Source organism: Mustela putorius, unplaced genomic scaffold (assembly GCF_011764305.1).
Source record: "Mustela putorius furo isolate JIRA1106 unplaced genomic scaffold, ASM1176430v1.1 tig00003845_pilon_pilon_pilon, whole genome shotgun sequence".
NCBI lineage: Eukaryota > Metazoa > Chordata > Mammalia > Carnivora > Mustelidae > Mustela > Mustela putorius.
The window spans coordinates 72,069,756-72,083,889 of NW_025421998.1; the positions used below are offsets into that span (position 1 = coordinate 72,069,756).

General features: G+C 37.3%; 1 pseudogene; it reads right to left on the reverse strand.

Annotated features, from left to right (window-relative positions):
* Positions 1-10,691: 10,691 nt before the first annotated feature.
* Positions 10,692-11,209, reverse strand: LOC106004416 (annotated as a pseudogene).
* Positions 11,210-14,134: the final 2,925 nt, after the last annotated feature.

Genomic DNA, 14,134 nt, shown 5'->3' on the forward strand with positions numbered 1-14,134 from the left:
ATGCAATGGAAAAAACAACATTTTTTTCCAGTTATTGAGGAATGAAATTCAATTTAACAAATTCTATTTAAACAGATACTAATAAAATGGAAAAATAGTTATTTCCATGTAGAAACATGGAGTAGATAATTATATAGAGAAAGAAAATCAGGCTCAGTCACTTCCTTCATGGCCTTCTCAGTATTTCAAATGATTCTCAACACAGAATTCCGTAAACATCCCACTTCAGGGGCACCTGGGTGGCTCAGTGGGTTAAGCCTCTGCCTTCAGCTCAGGTCATGATCTCAGGGTCCTGGGATCGAGTCCTGCATTGGGCTCTCTGCTCAACAGGGAGCCTGCTTCCCTCTCTCTCTCTGCCTGCGTCTTTGCCTACTGGTGATCTCTCTGTCAAATAAATAAATAAAATCTTTAAAAAAAAATCCCACTTAAGAACTTCTGTAAAAGACAACCAGTTTCTCAAGTACATGAGTTATATTCTAAAAGTTCTTACAGTCTGTCTAGAACTACTTTCACCTATAATACAGAAAAGCAGTTGGAATTCTATCCCTTCTATTTTGTTTGTTAAGCTTTTTGGAATTTTTAGATTTAGCTAACATCATAATAGAATTCTCAAAAGTCTAATTTTCAAAGTTCTAATTAAAAAAATTCCAAACTAAAAAAAAAAAAAATTCCAACCTATATGTCTTAGTTATATTGTTAATTAGAAGTTGGTACCACTGTTCTGGTTTTGAATTATAAATATAATATTTCAGTAAATTATTTGTATACCTTACCATTTTGAGGAATCAGATGTCTGAGTTTTGAAAATTGGTACATTTCAACTTAAAAAAATTAATCAGAGTGTTATTGTGACTACATAAAAAAAGACCTACATTTAAGAAAACAAGACCAGAAGGATAGACTATAATGTTACTAGAACAAAAAAGCCCAGCTGAAATAACATATACGGAAGAACTTTTAGTCAAACATAATGGTTACCAAACCTGTTCTTTAATTAGGATTACTGAAGGGTTTTGACTTTTTATCTTTTTAAAAGATTTTGCTTATTTGAGAGAGAGAGAAAGAAAGCATGTGCTCAAGCAGGGGCAGGAACAGGGAGAAAATCTCAAGCAGATTCCATGGTGAGGGCAGAGCCCAATGCAGGGGTTGATCCCACAACCTCAAGATCATGACCTGATGCAAAATCAAGAGTTGGACACTTAACTGCGCCACCTAGGCCCCCCTGAAGAGTTTTTAAAAACAGTTGCCTGATCTTCATCTCTTATCTATTGAATTAAAATTCTTCTTGGTAGTGCCTGGTAATTTATCATTTTTTGTTTTTTGGGTTTTTTTTTTTTAAGAAAGTTTTCAAGGGTCTTCTTATTCATGGTTTTGTGTTTGTGATCTATTAATCTAAAGAATACAGGGTTTTTTTTGTTTTTGTTTTGAGAGAGTGCATGAGCTGGAGGAGAGGCAGAGGCAAAAGGAGAAGGTGAAGCAGGTTCACTGCTGAGCAGGGAGTCTGATACGGAGCTTGATCCCAGGACCCTGAAATCAGGACCTGAGCTGTAGGTAGACATTTAACCAACTAAACTCCCTAGGCAGTATCTATTCATTTCTCTAAAATACTCTGATTTGTAGAGTTTCTTTAGTAGAGCCAAAACTTAACATTTTCTTTACTTTTATTGAGAATGGCTGTAAGAAGGCAACATTGGGAGCATTTCTGAGTATTTCACAAAACTGAGGAGACCATGGATGGATGTGCATAGGCTTGATAAGTGGAGTGAGATTATGTGCTCCACACATTTTGGGGGGCCTAACTTGAAAGGTAAAGGTCAACATGAAGGAAGGTCATCAAACTTAGACTTTTGATACTTTTATTTCAACACATACATGTGATCTATGTATGTGCTAAAAGGCTTAGTTAGATATAAATATTTATAATGTCACAATTTTTGTAATCCAGCTTTTCCCTTCCATTTTAAAAATCTATTAGGGACTTAAAAAAAACACCAAAAAAACCTGTTGTGACTGTGGATGTTTCTTAAATTTGAATGATCCTACCTAATACCTTTCATTCAAAAAGTCTCCTGAAAAGAGTTTCAAATGAAAATCAGAGATAATGAAAAATCTGCCCATCTTGAAGAACTGTGAGGCTGAGAGAGAACAAAAACTCTGATGGTTATTGGGAGATTGTCAAGAATAACAACGGGACTTGGGTAAGGTTTCTTTCTCCTTAATTTCTGTCACTGATCCAGCAAACCAGCAGGGCAGGTATTCTAGGAGCTCAGGGAGCCATGGGACTGGATCTACATCTCCTTGCTGCCTACCTGGCTCTCACAAAGACCTGCATGGCAGCGGTCACTTGTGCAGAGGGAGGGGTCAGGATCACAGGGCCAGGCATGTCCGCCTTTTATAATACTGGCCTCAGTGAGGAGGCCGTTGGCATTCGGGGTCTCCCTGGAGTTCTCCTGACGCCACAGTCCAGGACTTTGGAACTCTGCCTTACTTCATAGCCAGGCCTAGAATGGGTCTGCGCAAACCCACCCCAAGGAGGTAACCCATCATGTCATTATGTCGCCCTTGTTCTTGGCTTCTGGGATCTTCAGTACTGTTTTTGTGTTTAATCTCAGTGTGCATACTCCATGAAAGCAAAAACTTCGTTTTGTTCATCATTGAATCTCTAGTGCCTTCAACCATGCTCAGCCCAGATAAGTGTTCAATCATTATCTGTTAAATGAATGGATAAATTCAGGAGCTTTTCTCTCTCTCTTTTTGGTAGTTGAATATCTTACTGTGACTGTGTTTTTATTTTTTAAGTTTTTATTTAAATTCTAGTTAGTTGACAGAGTATATTAATTTCAGGTGTACAATTTAGTGATTCAACACTAACATATAACACCCAGCGCTCATCACTATAAATGCACACCTTATTAACCCTCATCAAGAGATTCTTAATTTTAAAAATTAACTTATAAAATTCATAATTTTTTTAAATTGTTCCTTTTAAAAAGCCTCCTCACATTTTTGTTTTCAGAACACAGCAGCCTATTTATTTTCAGAAAATTAAATTGTACCAAGACATGTACCGTAGTTTAGTTACTTTTTACTTTTAATTTTTGCTAGTCAATCAACAGTCTTCTCTGTTATATAGAACATTACTAGGGGAAAAACAAAATATGTAGAAGACCTAGCCTATAATTTACTCATCTCCATATTCCGTGGAGAAACTAAAATTTATAAAATGTTAGAATCTTTTATAAAAATTTCCATACAACTATGTACTTACAGATAAATATGTAAGGAGATAATTTTGTGGTTAAAGTTTGATAGTGATTAAAATTGCCATAATTACCTAAATTCTAAGAGAATAAAATTTCGATGTGAATACTATAATACAATGCAAAAACAAAAACTTCAGGGTAAGCTTTCTATTTGCAACTTCTATTTCTAATCATTTTCCCTGAGATAACCACAGAAACATGGGAGTATTTCATCCATTATATTTTCTTTGCATTTACATTTCCACATATGTGTGGTTTCTACATCTTGCTCTCCTTCAGCAATTTGCCTTGGAGATCTTTCAAAGTTAGCAAAAAGATTTATCCCATTCTAAGAAGGTTAAATTATTTGGCCCTAACCATTTGTTTGACTTAACCTAGTTTCACATTTTGTAGGTAGGACTGTATGTGCCATGTTTTATTTTCTAAGCTAAGTTATTTTTTGTTATTTTACTATATTTTACCTTATTGGCAAGGTACCAGAATGACCTCATTTTGAGAATACTTAACTCTTGAGATACTGGTTGCTATGAAGTTTGCTTTATCTGTAGTATATGTCTCTAATAAAACAGCAAGTGACATTTTTAAATTGTCAATTGTTTAAGTTTCAAAATGAATAATGGGTCCTGTTTTTCTAATTCTATGGCAGAGTCAGACTTTAGTGACATGGTTCATGTCTTCTGGTACAACTCCACCAATCTGTGTCTTATGCTATTTGAAAATTGAATTTTTCTGGGCAAGGTTAAAAAAGAAAGTAGTCCTTAGATGATCACTGCCCTCTTAATGAAAACAAGAAAGATTGCCAAGAATAATTGTTAGAAAAGGAACATTTCTGGTTGTTGACTCCCATTCTTCCTTCTCACTTTATTTGGATGAGCCGCATCCAATCTAACTAGGTATTGTTTTAATTGAAATTAAGCATTTAAAATTCGGTGTATGGCTTTATATATATGCACTTAGTACACAGGAATTTTTTCCTTTAACAAGTACACTGCTATAATGTGTCCAGAAAGATCCATCAAAATTTGTAATTTCTTAATGTAACAAAGGTCACAAGGAATAAGAAGCACACTCGATTTGCGGATGTTGAACCAACCTTGCAGCCCTGGAATAAATCCCACTTGGTCGTGGTGAATAATCTTTTTAATGTACTGTTGAATCCTATTGGCTAGTATTTTGTTGAGTATTTTCGCATCTGTGTTCATCAAGGATATTGGTCTATAGCTCTCTTTTTTGGTGGGATCCTTGTCTGGTTTTGGGATCAAGGTGATGCTGGCCTCATAAAATGAGTTTGGAAGTTTTCCTTCCATTTCTATTTTTTGGAACAGTTTCAGGAGAATAGGAATTAGTTCTTCTTTAAATGTTTGGTAGAATTCCCCCGGGAAGCCGTCTGGCCCTGGGCTTTTGTTTGTTTGGAGATTTTTAATGACTGTTTCAATCTCCTTACTGGTTATGGGTCTGTTCAGGCTTTCTATTTCTTCCTGGTTCAGTTGTGGTAGTTTATATGTTTCTAGGAATGCATCCATTTCTTCCAGATTGTCAAATTTATTGGCGTAGAGTTGCTCATAGTATGTTCTTATAATAGTTTGTATTTCTTTGGTGTTAGTTGTGATCTCTCCTCTTTCATTCATGATTTTATTTATTTGGGTCCTTTCTCTTTTCTTTTTGATAAGTCGGGCCAGGGGTTTATCAATTTTATTAATTCTTTCAAAGAACCAGCTCCTAGTTTCGTTGATTTGTTCTATTGTTTTTTTGGTTTCTATTTCATTGATTTCTGCTCTGATCTTTATGATTTCTCTTCTCCTGCTGGGCTTAGGGTTTCTTTCTTGTTCTTTCTCCAGCTCCTTTAGGTGTAGGGTTAGGTTGTGTACCTGAGACCTTTCTTGTTTCTTGAGAAAGGCTTGTAGCGCTATATATTTTCCTCTCAGGACTGCCTTTGTTGTGTCCCACAGATTTTGAACCGTTGTATTTTCATTATCATTTGTTTCCATGATTTTTTTCAATTCTTCTTTAATTTCCCGGTTGACCCATTCATTCTTTAGAAGGATACTGTTTAGTCTCCATGTATTTGGGTTCTTTCCAAACTTCCTTTTGTGGTTGAGTTCTAGCTTTAGAGCATTGTGGTCTGAAAATATGCAGGGAATGATCCCAATCTTTTGATACCGGTTGAGTCCTGATTTAGGACCGAGGATGTGATCTATTCTGGAGAATGTTCCATGTGCACTAGAGAAGAATGTGTATTCTGTTGCTTTGGGATGAAATATTCTGAATATATCTGTGATGTCCATCTGGTCCAGTGTGTCATTTAAGGCCTTTATTTCCTTGCTGATCTTTTGCTTGGATGACCTGTCCATTTCAGTGAGGGGAGTGTTAAAGTCCCCTACTATCATTGTATTATTGTTGATGTGTTTCTTTGATTTTGTTATTAATTGGTTTATATAGTTGGCTGCTCCCACATTGGGGGCATAGATATTTAAAATTGTTAAATCTTCTTGTTGGACAGACCCTTTGAGTATGATATAGTGTCCTTCCTCATCTCTTATTATAGTCTTTGGCTTAAAATCTAATTGATCTGATATAAGGATTGCCACTCCTGCTTTCTTCTGATGTCCATTAGCATGGTAAATTCTTTTCCACCCCCTCACTTTAAATCTGGAGGTGTCTTCGGGCTTAAAATGTGTTTCTTGGAGGCAACATATAGATGGGTTTTGTTTTTTTATCCATTCTGATACCCTGTGTCTTTTGACAGGGGCATTTAGCCCATTCACATTCAGGGTAACTATTGAGAGATATGAATTTAGTGCCATTGTATTGCCTGTAAGGTGACTGTTACTGTATATGGTCTCTGTTCCTTTCTGATCTACCACTTGTAGGCTCTCTCTTTGCTTAGAGGACCCCTTTCAATATTTCCTGTAGAGCTGGTTTGGTATTTGCAAATTCTTTCAGTTGTTGTTTGTCCTGGAAGCTTTTAATCTCTCCTTCTATTTTCAATGATAGCCTAGCTGGATATAGTATTCTTGGCTGCATGTTTTTCTCGTTTAGTGCTCTGAAAATATCATGCCAGCTCTTTCTGGCCTGCCAGGTCTCTGTGGATAAGTCAGCTGCCAATCTAATATTTTTACCATTGTATGTTACAGACTTCTTTTCCCGGGCTGCTTTCAGGATTTTCTCTTTGTCATTGAGACTTGTAAATTTTACTATTAGGTGACGGGGTGTGGGCCTATTCTTATTGATTTTGAGGGGCATTCTCTGAACCTCCTGAATTTTGATGCTCGTTCCCTTTGCCATATTGGGGAAATTCTCCCCAATAATTCTCTCCAGTATACCTTCTGCTCCCCTCTCACTTTCTTCTTCTTCTGGAATCCCAATTATTCTAATGTTGTTTCGTCTTATGGTGTCACTTATCTCTCGAATTCTCCCATCGTGGTCCAGTAGCTGTTTGTCCCTCTTTTGCTCAGCTTCTTTATTCTCTGTCATTTGGTCTTCTATATCACTAATTCTTTCTTCTGCCTCATTGATCCTAGCAGTTAGAGCCTCCATTTTTGATTGCACCTCATTAATAGCTTTTTTGATTTCACCTTGGTTAGATTTTAGTTCTTTTATTTCTCCAGAAAGGGCTTTTATATCTCTCGAGAGGGTTTCTCTAATATCTTCCATGCCTTTTTCGAGCCCGGCTAGAACCTTGAGAATTGTCATTCTGAACTCTAGATCTGACATATTACCGATGTCTGTATTGATTAGGTCCCTAGCCTTCGGTACTGCCTCTTGTTCTTTTTTTTGTGTTGAATTTTTACGTCTTGTCATTTTGTCCAGATAAGAGTAAATGAAGGGGCAAGTAAAATACTAAAAGGGTGGCAACAACCCCAGGAAAATATGCTTTAACCAAATTAGAAGAGATCCAAAATCGTGAGTGGGGAGAAAGGGGATAAAAAGAGGTTCAAAAAGGAAGAAAGAAAAAAAAAAAAAAAAGAAAAAGAAAAAAGAAAAGAAAAGAAAAGAATTTTTTAAAAAAAGAAAACACCTAAGAAAAATGTAAAAAAATATATATATATATTAGATAAACTAGTAAAAAATCGTTAAAAAATAAAAAGGTAACAGTTAAAAATTAAAAAAAAAAAATTTTACCCGAAGGCGAGAAAAAAAAAAAAAAAATGAAAAAGAAAAAATTAAATTAACTGCAAGACTAAAAAAAATCACAGGAAAAAAGCCATGAGTTCCGTGCTTGGCTTTCTCCTCCTCTGGAATTCTGCTGCTCTCCTTGGTATTGAAACCGCACTCCTTGGTAGGTGAACTTGGTCTCGGCTGGATTTCTTGTTGATCTTCTGGGGGAGGGGCCTGTTGATGTGATACAACACATCAATAAAAGAAAGAACAAGAACCATATGATACTCTCAATAGATGCTGAAAAAGCATTTGACAAAGTACAGCATCCCTTCCTGATCAAAACTCTTCAAAGTGTAGGGATAGAGGGCACATACCTCAATATCATCAAAGCCATCTATGAAAAACCCACCGCAAATATCATTCTCAATGGAGAAAAACTGAAAGCTTTTCCGCTAAGGTCAGGAACACGGCAGGGATGTCCATTATCACCACTGCTATTCAACATCGTACTAGAGGTCCTAGCCTCAGCAATCAGACAACAAAAGGAAATTAAAGGCATCCAAATCGGCAAAGAAGAAGTCAAATTATCACTCTTCGCAGATGATATGATACTCTATGTGGAAAACCCAAAAGACTCCACTCCAAAACTGCTAGAACTTATACAGGAATTCAGTAAAGTGTCAGGATATAAAATCAATGCACAGAAATCAGTTGCATTTCTCTACACCAACAGCAAGACAGAAGAAAGAGATATTAAGGAGTCAATCCCATTTACAATTGCATCCAAAACCATAAGATACCTAGGAATAAACCTAACCAAAGAGACACAGAATCTATACTCAGAAAAAACTATAAAGTACTCATGAAAGAAATTGAGGAAGACACAAAGAAATGGAAAAATGTTCCATGCTCCTGGATTGGAAGAATAAATATTGTGAAAATGTCTATGCTACCTAAAGCAATCTACACATTTAATGCAATTCCCATCAAAGTACCATCCATCTTTTTCAAAGAAATGGAACAAATAATGCTAAAATTTATATGGAACCAGAAAAGACCTCGAATAGCCAAAGGGATATTGAAAAAGAAAGCCAACGTTGGTGGCATCACAATTCCGGACTTCAAGCTCTATTACAAAGCTGTCATCATCAAGACAGCATGGTACTGGCACAAAAACAGACACATAGATCAATGGAACAGAATAGAGAGCCCAGAAATAGACCCTCAACTCTATGGTCAACTAATCTTCGACAAAGCAGGAAAGAATGTCCAATGGAAAAAAAGACAGCCTTTTTAATAAATGGTGCTGGGAAAAATTGGACAGCCACATGCAGAAAAATGAAATTGGACCATTTCCTTACACACCACACACGAAAATAGACTCCAAATGGATGAAGGACCTCAATGTACGAAAGGAATCCATCAAAATCCTTGAGGAGAACACGGGGCAGCAACCTCTTCGACCTCTGCCGCAGCAACATCTTCCTAGGAACAACGCCAAAGGCAAGGGAAGCAAGGGAAAAAATGAACTACTGGGATTTCATCAAGATCAAAAGCTTTTGCACAGCAAAGGAAACAGTTAACAAAATCAAAAGACAACTGACAGAATGGGAGAAGATATTTGCAAACGACATATCAGATAAAGGACTAGTGTCCAGAATCTATAAAGAACTTAGCAAACTCAACACCCAAAGAACAAATAATCCAATCAAGAAATGGGCAGAAGACATGAACAGACATTTCTGCAAAGAAGACATCCAGATGGCGAACAGACACATGAAAAAGTGCTCCATATCACTCGGCATCAGGGAAATACAAATCAAAACCACAATGAGATATCACCTCACACCAGTCAGAATGGCTAAAATCAACAAGTCAGGAAATGACAGATGCTGGCGAGGATGCGGAGAAAGGGGAACCCTCCTACACTGTTGGTGGGAATGCAAGCTGGTGCAGCCACTCTGGAAAACAGCATGGAGGTTCCTCAAAATGTTGAAAATAGAACTGCCCTATGACCCAGCAATTGCACTATTGGGTATTTACCCTAAAGATACAAATGTAGTGATCCAAAGGGGCACATGCACCCGAATGTTTATAGCAGCAATGTCCACAATAGCCAAACTATGGAAAGAACCTAGATGTCCATCAACAGATGAATGGATCAAGAAGATGTGGTATATATACACAATGGAATACTATGCAGCCATCAAAAGAAATGAAATCTTGCCATTTGCAACAACATGGATGGAACTAGAGCGTATCATGCTTAGCGAAATAAGTCAAGCAGAGAAAGACAACTATCATATGATCTCCCTGATATGAGGAAGTGGTGATGCAACATGGAGGCTTAAGTGGGTAGAAGAAGAATAAATAAAACAAGATGGGATTGGGAGGGAGACAAACCATAAGTGACTCTTAATCTCACAAAACAAACTGAGGGTTGCCGGGGGGAGGGGGTTTGGGAGAAGGGGGTGGGATTATGGACATTGGGGAGGGTATGTGATTTGGTGAGTGCTGTGAAGTGTGTAAACCTGGTGATTCACAGACCTGTACCCCTGGGGATAAAAATATATGTTTATATAAAAAAATTAAAAAAAAAAAAAGAAAAGAACTTAGGAAGGTTGAAAGTAAAAAAAAAGAGCAAAAAAAAAAAACAAAAACAAAAACAAAAAAAAAAAAAAACACACTCGAACTCTTAGATGGAATTTTTAATGCCAAAAGTACATAATCTGAGTGCTAATGGCCAACAAATAAAAATATACCAAACTGTAATGTTCCAAGGAGATGGCTCAAGAAGGTCACCAGTTATAGAAATAAAAGGGAAAGGGACAACTAAATCTCATTTACAAAATGCAAGCATAACATGCCCACTGATCTAGATTTAGATCCAGGCTAGAAAGTATTGTATGTGAAGAATTTATTAAATTTGCACATTAGCCTACTTTTGAGTCATTATGTTTCTTTAGCAAAAAAATGTCCTAAGAGTGAGAAAGGGATTCCTGCTTTGCCCCAGAGAGCAATGCAGCGATTAATTCCACCACCTGGAGCAAAAGAGCTCAGAGCAGATCTGCCTTCACAGTTACAATCCCAACTGAGAAAAATAGTTTCTCTAAGTGTTCTTTCATATATTTTTGTTTCTCATAGAAGATTTCTAATCTCCATGTTGTTAAAGCTTACATGCTAGAAGAGTTATCTGTTATATTTAGGATACTTTTAATCCTAACAAATATCCACTGAAGCTCTTTGATTCTCTATGTAATTCACTATTATTTGGTCTACTAAAGTAATTTTAAAAATTTTTTTATTTGCATTTATTCTGTGCAGAACTCACTCCCGGGCCATAAATTTTTGTTTCTTCAATTTCTTCTGGGATATCTTTTTCTTCTAAACAATAATCTGCTCTTTTTTGGTGAGGATCATCTCAATGTGGCAGGGAGAGCTCATGTATGGGTTAATCTGACCATGAGCCCTGTAAGTTCTACGCCGTATCTTGGGAGCTTTGTTCAATGACCAGAGAATTAACATCTAAACCATTAAGTTTAGCATTACTCTCTGCATTTTTAAGTATGTGCAGTAAAAATTCAGCACTCTTCTTAGGCCACCGAGCCTGTGTCCAGCCCCACTATTTGGCCTGGGCACACCTACCAACACTACCATCATAGTGATGGAATGGCACACACTGCTTCTGCCAAGTGACATCTTTCAGATACTTGGTGGCTCTTCGGATACGCATATCCTTGATGGCCTGCAGTTTCACATGTGTTCTTAAAGTGAACAAGAAGATTTGAACCTCTTGATTTGCATGATTTTGTAGGGCTTCCTGGGTCAAGTGAATAGTGAACCATTTTCAGAGGTCACCCCAGGTCGCTGAGAGGAAGAGCTACTAAAGTAATTTTTAGGGATGTTGTGGGTTCCAAGAATGTATGTGTATCATATATAAGCTTTATATTAAGTACCTTACTTCCTAAGGAAAAATAGAAGTTACTTTGTAAGTCAGAACTGCTTTTCTAGTTACTGAATACTTAGACTAAATTTCTTACGTAGCTCATACTTTCATTAACTTCAAATTAGATGGGTTATAATACTGGGCATTTAGGTTTTTTTGTGAACAAAAGATTAGAAATTCTGTTGAGTGTATGTTGAGGGGGAGGGTACTGATAAAAATAAAGTTTCTAAAAATTAATCTAGTTCTATAGGTTTAGTAAATCACCAGAAAACCAGATTTTATCTTCTGTAGTAAAATGAAATTACACTTGCAGAGATCATTGGTAAAGATGAAAGTCAAAAGACTGTCTTTCTGTTTTCAATCTCTTGACTTCTTTTTTGATTACCCTCACTTTACAATAAGATATGTAACACCTCTGGTGATTGTTTATTATATTAACCATGATGTTTGTCATAGGTGACAAAAAAAAAAAAAAAAACAACCCAACTCAAACTTGATTTAGCAAAAAGAATATATTGGCTCCTAGAACTAGGAAGAATAGGGATGTGTCTGTTCGTAGTTTAAGCTGGATCCATAAACTAATAGAAATCTTGTCATCTCCCCATCTCTCCTATCAGCTTCTTTCTGGGTATCAAGCTTTTTCTCTCTTAGTAGAAAGGGATGCCCTCCATTTGGCAGGGGATATAGGTATTCACAGCTTGAGTCATACACTTGAATTAGTGAATCAGAGGGAATGAGAATTTCTCCTTTCCAATAACTGAAAATCCTGGGAAGGATTCTCTTTGGGATCAGCTTCTGCAGAGTATGACTGCCCAGTGTATAGTGATGGAAGTCCGAGGAGAACCATGTGGAGTTGGGGAGGGGGCTGTTAGGCCCCCAAAGGATTTAGGGAAGAGAAAAAGGGGAGGGTCTAATTAAACATCTCATTGTTCCTAGTGGCCCTTTGATATTGCTGATTTTTTGCCCCCTACTAGTTTTGCCAACTACTCTGTTGGCTTTTCACCCTCTTCATACCCCCTAGCTCTCATTTAGACATTGTCTAACATTCTATTCTTCTAGAACTATATATTCTGTCCCACAAATAACTCCTCTTAACACACATTTTCAACTAGTGTGTCTATGCAGAAGCACTGTGAGTTTATATCTTTTTTTTAAATTTTTTATGCCATTTCTTCTCTTAAAAAAGACTATTTATTTTAGAGAGTGAGTGAGCAGAAGTTGGGGGAAAAGGCAGAGAAGGAGAAGCAGACTCCCTGCTGAATAGGGAGCCCTACATGGGGCTCCATCCCAGGACACGGGGATCATGACCTGAGCTGACAGCAGGTGCTTAACATTAACCAACTGAGCCACCAGGTGTCCCATGAGTTTATTATGTCTTTATGCACCAGTACCATCACTTCCAATTTGTCATATAAGAGCATAGGTATGAGTTACAGGCGTACCCATCATCAAAAAGTTTAACTGCTATAGAAGAAATACGAACATGGAACATGCATGATACAGTTAATTTTTACTGATTTCTTAAATCTTAACAGAAAATTGTTATGAATCACATTTCACTCTTTCCTACACCCAAGACTTAAATATGGAATTGGCATTCTTGGGACTCTTTTTTTTTTTTTTTTTTAAGATTTTATTTATTTATTTGACAGAGAGAAATCACAAGTAGACGGATAGGCAGGCAGAGAGAGAGAGAGGGAAGCAGGCTCCCCGCTGAGCAGAGAGCCTGATGCGGGACTCAATCCCAGGACGCTGAGATCATGACCTGAGCCGAAGGCAGCAGCTTAACACACTGAGCCATGCAGGTGCCCCGGAATTGGCATTCTTAATAATAAAGTTAGCTAAGAACTATAATTAATAGGTAAAAAAAATTCTTTCTATCCAAAACATCGAATGTATATACCTAACCCAGAAACAGCTGGGAAAACCTTCAAGTCTTTTGAAATAATAGTTTTGTAACATATGTGTTATGAGGAAATTATATGAACAGTATCATTCCAGGACTGTACTGAAGCCAGTGACTTGATTGCTTTGCACTGTCCACATTGGTGCCTTCTTCAGTTCCTTCATACAATAGAAGTAGACAGAAAATCTGATGTAACTTACCAGAGCAAAACATAATCCTGAGAAGCCAGCCTAACTGCATTCTACAAGTATCACTCACCCCAAAGTCTGCTCAACGATGGCCTGCCATGAGGGGAAGAAGACTGTGTTCACTTTACTCAAGATCTGTATCACCCACTACAGGACAGCTAGAGGCATACTGCGGCAGTGCCAAAAACAAGGAAAGAAAAGTTATGGGAATAGAGAGGAAGTAGACAAATAAACCTGCTCTTTTTTTTTTTTATAATTTTTTTAAGATTTTATTTATTTATTTATTTGAGAGAGAGACAGTGAGAGAGAGCATGAGCGAGGAGAAGGTCAGAGAGAGAAGCAGACTCCCCATGGAGCTGGGAGCCGGATGCGGGACTCAATCCCGGGACTCCAGGATCATGACCTGAGCCAAAGGCAGTCGTCCAACCAACTGAGCCACTCAGGCATCCTGAGATAAACCTGCTCTTATGGGAGGGGAGAGTAGACACATAAGGGAGAAAGTTAAGTTCAATTTTAAGTTTGAAAAACATCCATCCGGAAAATTAAAGTTAGAATCTTTGGTTAAGGACCAAAGATTTCTGCTACAGGTTGGAATATGGGAGCCATCCAGTTAACGAAATTCTACAAGTGTTTAGGCTTTATTGTGTGAGCAAATAACCTAATTTCTAAGCATTATGGTTTTCCTACCTTCAAACTAAGGAAAATAAATATAACCACGTGTGTGTGTGTG